Source organism: Diceros bicornis (genome assembly GCF_020826845.1).
Source record: "Diceros bicornis minor isolate mBicDic1 chromosome 13 unlocalized genomic scaffold, mDicBic1.mat.cur SUPER_13_unloc_1, whole genome shotgun sequence".
Taxonomy (NCBI): Eukaryota; Metazoa; Chordata; class Mammalia; order Perissodactyla; family Rhinocerotidae; genus Diceros; species Diceros bicornis.
The window spans coordinates 3,802,261-3,808,518 of NW_026690866.1; the positions used below are offsets into that span (position 1 = coordinate 3,802,261).

A 6,258-nucleotide genomic window follows, 5' to 3' on the forward strand; every position below is an offset into this window, starting at 1 on the left:
ACAATGGCATATCAATTTTCATGAATCAAATTTCCAACACATATAAATCTAAAAAACGGGACAAGCCAGTATTTCATTATATGCAACTGTGATTCCACATTCAACAAATACCAGAAAAATAGAGACCCAGAAGTAGGTGTCTTTTTTGAGAAGACAGATATAACAGCTCTTTAGTGAAATATTATGTTGGAATCTATTGCAATATTACACAAAAAGGACAATCCATTTGGACTAGGTATGTTTTCTCTGTGACTGTGAAGGAAAAACTCTAAAGAATCCTCTGATTGTGATAACTCTTGGTCATAAAATACAAATAGATAACACTCAGTAAATGAAAATGAGAGAACAAAATGAGAAGGAAAGATCTCCTTTCTCTCTGCACCTGAAACCCAACCTCTCACTTCAGAAGGATCACTGTCTGTATCTTCTCTGTCATGCAAAGGAGTCAAAGAAAAGAAAATTATTGGTATATATTAAAGTTTCAAGAGCTCAAAGCAAGAAAACATCAGGACACTTGCGGAGGCATTAATATAGTGTGAGATCCATGTCATCTGTGCCGCCTTCTGTTTTCTTCATCGTGTTTGTCGGGATGTCCTTCTTGGCCCCTCACTCACCCTGCCTCGCTAGCGAGTCTGTCTGCATCAGTGCTACCACCAGTCTGTTTCTTGCCGTCTTCACTTTCCCTTCCTGTTTCCTGATATCTTCCTCAGTCACCAGAAGACGTTTGCAAAGGAGCTGTGGGATGTACAGGCCAGCTCCTGGGATCATCTCTGCCGAATCTGAAGACCAGGCAGGGGTGGGCATGGGACTGGAGTTCAGAACACCTGCGAGCTCACTTGGCAGGGATACACCTGTGCTACTGGGTGCAAGGTTGGGCAGGGCTTTGGCAAGGTCCAAAGCACTTAACAGTTCTCCTGTACTCTGCATGCCTGGAGACTTTGCAGTCTCTTATGCCAACAGAGTTGTTGGGGCTGATCCAAGGTTTCCTCCATTTGCTGACATCCGACCTCATTGCCAGGACAGGATGTGATTCTAGTAACTGGCCTCTTGAATATGTAACTGTACATTCTCAAAGGGATGGAGATGATCAAACCAGGCTTTGGTTTAGATTGCTTTCCACAATCATTTCACTTCCTCTGTGATGATTGGACCATCATACTTCTTTTCCTCTTACCCTACAAAAATAAATTGTGAAAGTTGATCAGAGTTGTAAATGAAGCCTGTCTTCCCAGGACAATAATGTCAGATGCCTTGTACTTCTACTCTCCCTCTCTCCCTGTGGGGATTAATCTGACCTGTGTCCTGGGACATCATCAAAGAGATTTGGGTCAAGAAAAGAAACCACGAGGTCAAAACTCAGGACTACGGCAGGTCATTTCTTCCCCCCCATGTTGTTAGACACTTATGTGTATGACTTTATTCTCTTTTTGTCCTTGTCACTCTCAACAACAAAATCCTTGGAGCTCCCTGTCAGGACACACGGTCCCCAGTCTTTTTCTAAATCCCAAATCATACCATTCTTCTATACTATGTGACTATTCATTTGATTAACCCATTGACCAGTTGGTGTTCATAGCTCCATTAGAGCTTAAATCAGTAGTGAAATTATCATCCACCCCACTCCTAGTAACTCTTATTTGAATACTGTGAACATTAAATCTCAGTGCAGAGAATGTATGTCTGAAAAAACTCAACTTACAAATGGAGATTGTACTGTAAGTGGGAAGTACACACTGGATTTATGAAACTCAGGAAAAAAATGTAAACTCTCATTATTAAGTTTTGTATAGACTGCACCCACATTGATAATATCTTGGTTATAGTGGGTTAAAGTATACTATTAAAATTAGTTTCACCTGTTTGTTTTCATTTTTTAAAATGTGACTACTAAATAATATTTAAATTCCATAATATAGAGTGCTTAATGTTACTATTGGACAGTGCTGCTGAAACCATCAGTGAAAAGAAAGTCCAGAGAAAGTGATTAGAGAAAATTTTTCCCTAGAAAAGGAGTCTACACTGGCCCACACTGCCAGATGCAGCAAAAAGTCTCATACACCCCCCCACACACACGCGCACACACACCCACTGACAGAATGAAACAAACATTTTCCTAGAGTCCCACCACTTCTCACATGATATGAGGTTGCACTCTTACTTAGTCCTAAGTGGACTAATCTCAAGAAAGAAGGCAGAAGTCTAGGTAAATTACCAGTTAGGAAGATCTAAAACCAGAGACTAAAGCTCAAAATAAGTGGTGAATTTCCTGTCGTGACTTCTGTTATTAATTCAATATGTTAGGGAGACTTTTCCAATGAGGGTTGTTTTAAAACTCACTTTTTCTTTACTATGAAAAAATAGACAGGCTATGTAAAGAATAATTACTCGGCCAATAAATAAAAGGAGATGATAGATCACAAATAACCTTATTATAAGTCACTACTGGATTAGAGAGTCAGGGAACAGCTGACATTGGGTTAATTTGGCCTTAATTAGGCTGATTCTGATTTCATGACCGTCCTATTGATTGTATTATGCTAGAACCTATGAAATTTCCCAGCACCCCTACTATTTAACCACCAAGGCCCACCAACCAGACCAGTCCTTGCTGACACATCCCCTGCCTCCATCCCTTCTGACAACACCTGGAGGATTTTGCCCAAATTCCCCTTTGTCACTGTGCTCTTCTACCTGCCCCAGGGCCAGGGAATCATTTTCTCCAAGGCTCAGGCTCTGCGTGTGCCCAGATCTGGGGATGGCACTTCTCCCTCTAGTGAAGACAAGGATCAGAGCGCAGACCCTGTGAGCTGCAGCAATTGGACAAAGACTGAGGTTTTCTGACAGAAAAAAACCTTTAGTGGGCACGGTTACCAGGGTCCAAGAAACCCCAGTCATTCCTCCAGGGAGTGTGATGCAGGACAGAGCAGGAATGTCTGTGTGTGGTTCGGCTTGGGAATGCCTGTAGGGTGACATAGGTGACATTGGTAATGCATTCGCCAATGTTGTTCACTCATTTATTCATTGTATGTCATGGAGTGCTTTCTACATACTTCCAGGCAACAGTCTCACCCTCTGGAGCTCACAGGCAGGGTCAGAAGAATTTCTAAATTTTATTACTAATATATAGGTACAGCACTGTTAATACACAAGGTGTTCCAAGCATTTTTCAAACATTAACTCCTTTTATACTCTCCATAAACCTACAAAATAGGTATGCTGATCATTATTGCCAACTGAGAGATGAAGAAACTGAGGCGCCAATCAGGTAAATAACTCAGTCAATACAAATATCTAATAAGGGATTGAGATGGAATTTGGTCGTGAGGTGTTAGCTCCATAGTCTCTGCTCTGAACCATGACATTTACTCTCTAAAGACTTCACATCATGAAAAAATTTGATCAGTTATCCATTTTCTTGGTGCATTGAGTAGCCACATTATTTTATCTGTGTCTGAAAAAGAGAGTACGTGCATAGAAACTACTGCACATACACACTCAAATTACATCTAGCTATGTCCCCAGTCCCTGAAAATTAATAAAGAGTACATTTCAGAATGTTTCTTGCCCAGGTTGGGAGGACTGTGAGGAAATCTCAGTGTTACTGTAAGAAGCTGAGGACAGGCTGGGAGTGAGTCTCAGGGGAAAGGTGGCCTCAAGAGTCACGATTGAATGACAACATTGATGGGAGGGTCTCAGCAGTGACTGAATTCAGGATCTGGTTGTGTTTTAACCTGGTGCTTATCTTCTGGCTGTGGGTTTATGGTGATGCAGCACAGGGAGAGGGGATGGTTCACTGTGTTCTTGGGGAAACCAGACCCATGAAAGAGAGGGAATGATGATTTCCTTAAACAATGGACTCGTGGTGGGAAAAATTTGGCCTGGACTATACAGTCGTGTGCCTGCTATAACCAGAAGGAGTTGCCTCTGCTTCAGCCAAAGCAGACAGCCCTTCCTAATGCACTCATTTTATCTCAATGGGAGGAAGGAGGAGGAAATCATGTAATGCTCTTCTGGATGTGAGATCGGTGATGGTAGAGACTGTGCTAAGAGGTTCTGAATGGCCACTCTGAGGCATTTCATACCTTTGCTGTGACCAGAATGACAAGTGTAAGCACCCCTGCGTATGTCTGGGAAGAGTTAGTGTGTCAAGGAGAAGGGTCCCTGATGCAGAGACTCACAGGAAGAAGGGAGTTTGACTAGGGAAGGTCAGAAATGTGGCCAGTGTGGCTGGAGGGAGCCTGAGAAGAGAGTGAGGGGAGAGAGGAGGGTGATCAGACTGGATCCTGGGACATGGTAGACTGTTACTTTCTGTTCCTCTGTGACAACATTACTCCAAAACCTGCCACCTATACAGTATAAATATATAACATCTCATAATTTCTGTGAGCCAAGCATCTGGCATGGTTAGCTGGGTGCCTCTGCCTCAAAGTCTCTGTGAAGCAGGGTTGTGGTCTCAACAGTGCTCAAACGGGGGAGGATTCCCACCCAAGATCACTCACATGGGTTTTGTCAGGATCCATTTGGACTGAGAGTCTGAGCTCCTGTCTGTCTGTTGGCTGGACACTCCCTCAGTTCTCTCCTATGGAGCCTCTACATAGTGCAACTGAAAACATCAGCACTTGCTCTCCCACTTCTGGTGTTTTGATAGAGAGTGAGAGTGAAAGTAAGAGCGAGAGAGAGAGAGAGAGAGAGAGATGGAAACAGAAGGAGGGAGGTAAGTAGGGAACCCAAGTAAGCAAGTAAGCAGGAAGTGACAGATGTTTTGCAATTAAAACTTGGAAGAGACATCACATCACCTTGGCTGTGTTCTGTTGTTCAGAAGCCAGATACTGACCACTTAGTGGTGACACAAGGATGTGCACTCCAGGAGGCAGAGAGCATTGGGAACATTGTGGAGGCTCCCACCCCATAGGCCAACATGAGCCTCTTGGGACTGATTCTGAGGAAAACAGGGGACCGTGGAATGGTTAATGCCAGTGGATCACAATGTCTGAATTTCCTCTAATTTCAACCCCTTCAGGATGCAGACTTGAAAATGAGGCTCAGAGCGGCAGTGACTTACCAAATTTCACACATCTGGGACTTAGAGAAGTTCTGACTGGTATTCTATGTGATGTCCTACTCCTTGTACTTCCTCCATCTCTAAGTGTATGCATTAGACACATGTGACACCAGCCCACAGGTGTTGTACGTATTATTACATATACACCTGATGAGGTCCCCAGGAAGCTGTTTTTAGCCCAATCCTATTTGTGCAGCTTGGGAGACTGGGGAGATCTTGAGAGGCACAGCAGCTTTTCCAGGACACATAACTGGTAAGAAAAAAGAGGTCTGACCTCAGCTCTGTCTCCTCAAAGCTGGGGCCTGGATCCACTCCCAAGGAGCTGTGGGGAGGGTGGTGATGGGTATTTGTGTACAGTGATGGAGATGACATGGGCAAGGAGGGAGAGCAGATAACAGCCTAGCGGGGACTTTGAGTGGGTCTGATTGAATGATGGGGCCAAGTAATAGAACCTTGAAGATGTGTCCTCACTTCCTTGGTGACAGCACCCAACAGAACTTAGAACTTTGGTTACCAGGCACCAACATTGTAATCACAGCCTCCTGGCCAGTTCATTTGAGTGGAGACACTCGACACAGCAGGATGTTCTCGTGTTGTCCCGTGACTTTCTGAGGCTCTGGCCCCCGGAAAGCCAAGGAAGAGAGCATGTTAAGTCGCTTTAGACATTGGATCAGCCCTCACTGCGAATGTGTGTGGCCTTTTGGCAGGAGGAACCATGAGGTAACAGTGTAGGCCAGGGCAGACCACTCTAGGTCAGGCTAGAACTGTGATCCCAAAAGGACAGCCCCACACCCCTTGACCCTCATTGTGTGTGTGTGTGTGGGAGGTGGAGTTAGGGAAGTTGGGGATGAGGAGGACCCAGCCTGGGCAGAAGCAGGAAGCTAGATGGTGGGAGTCGGGCAGTGTGTCATGTTCATACTCAAGATCTTGGCTGCAGGAGAGGAAGGTGAGCGTTGGGGACCAAGCTCCTCTATCTGCATGTGAATGCCGGGCCCTCAAGCTGTCCTCGCATTCCTTCCCTCGTGGAGTCTATGCAGATTCCCATCTGTGCCTGATCTGTGGTGGAGTTTCCCACTGTGGCAAAGTCCAGGCAGGCCCCTGATCCCTCCTGGCCTGAGTGCTGCGCACTCTCACTGCAGAGCTGCACCCAGGAAATGGTCGAGGAGCTGGTGGATGCTTTCCAGTTTGCCATGTCC

The 6,258-nt window shown here is 45.0% G+C and overlaps 1 pseudogene; it reads right to left on the bottom strand.

The window, feature by feature from the left end:
* Positions 1–586: 586 nt before the first annotated feature.
* LOC131401669 (methyl-CpG-binding domain protein 3-like 1) lies at positions 587–1,154 on the bottom strand (annotated as a pseudogene).
* Positions 1,155–6,258: the final 5,104 nt, after the last annotated feature.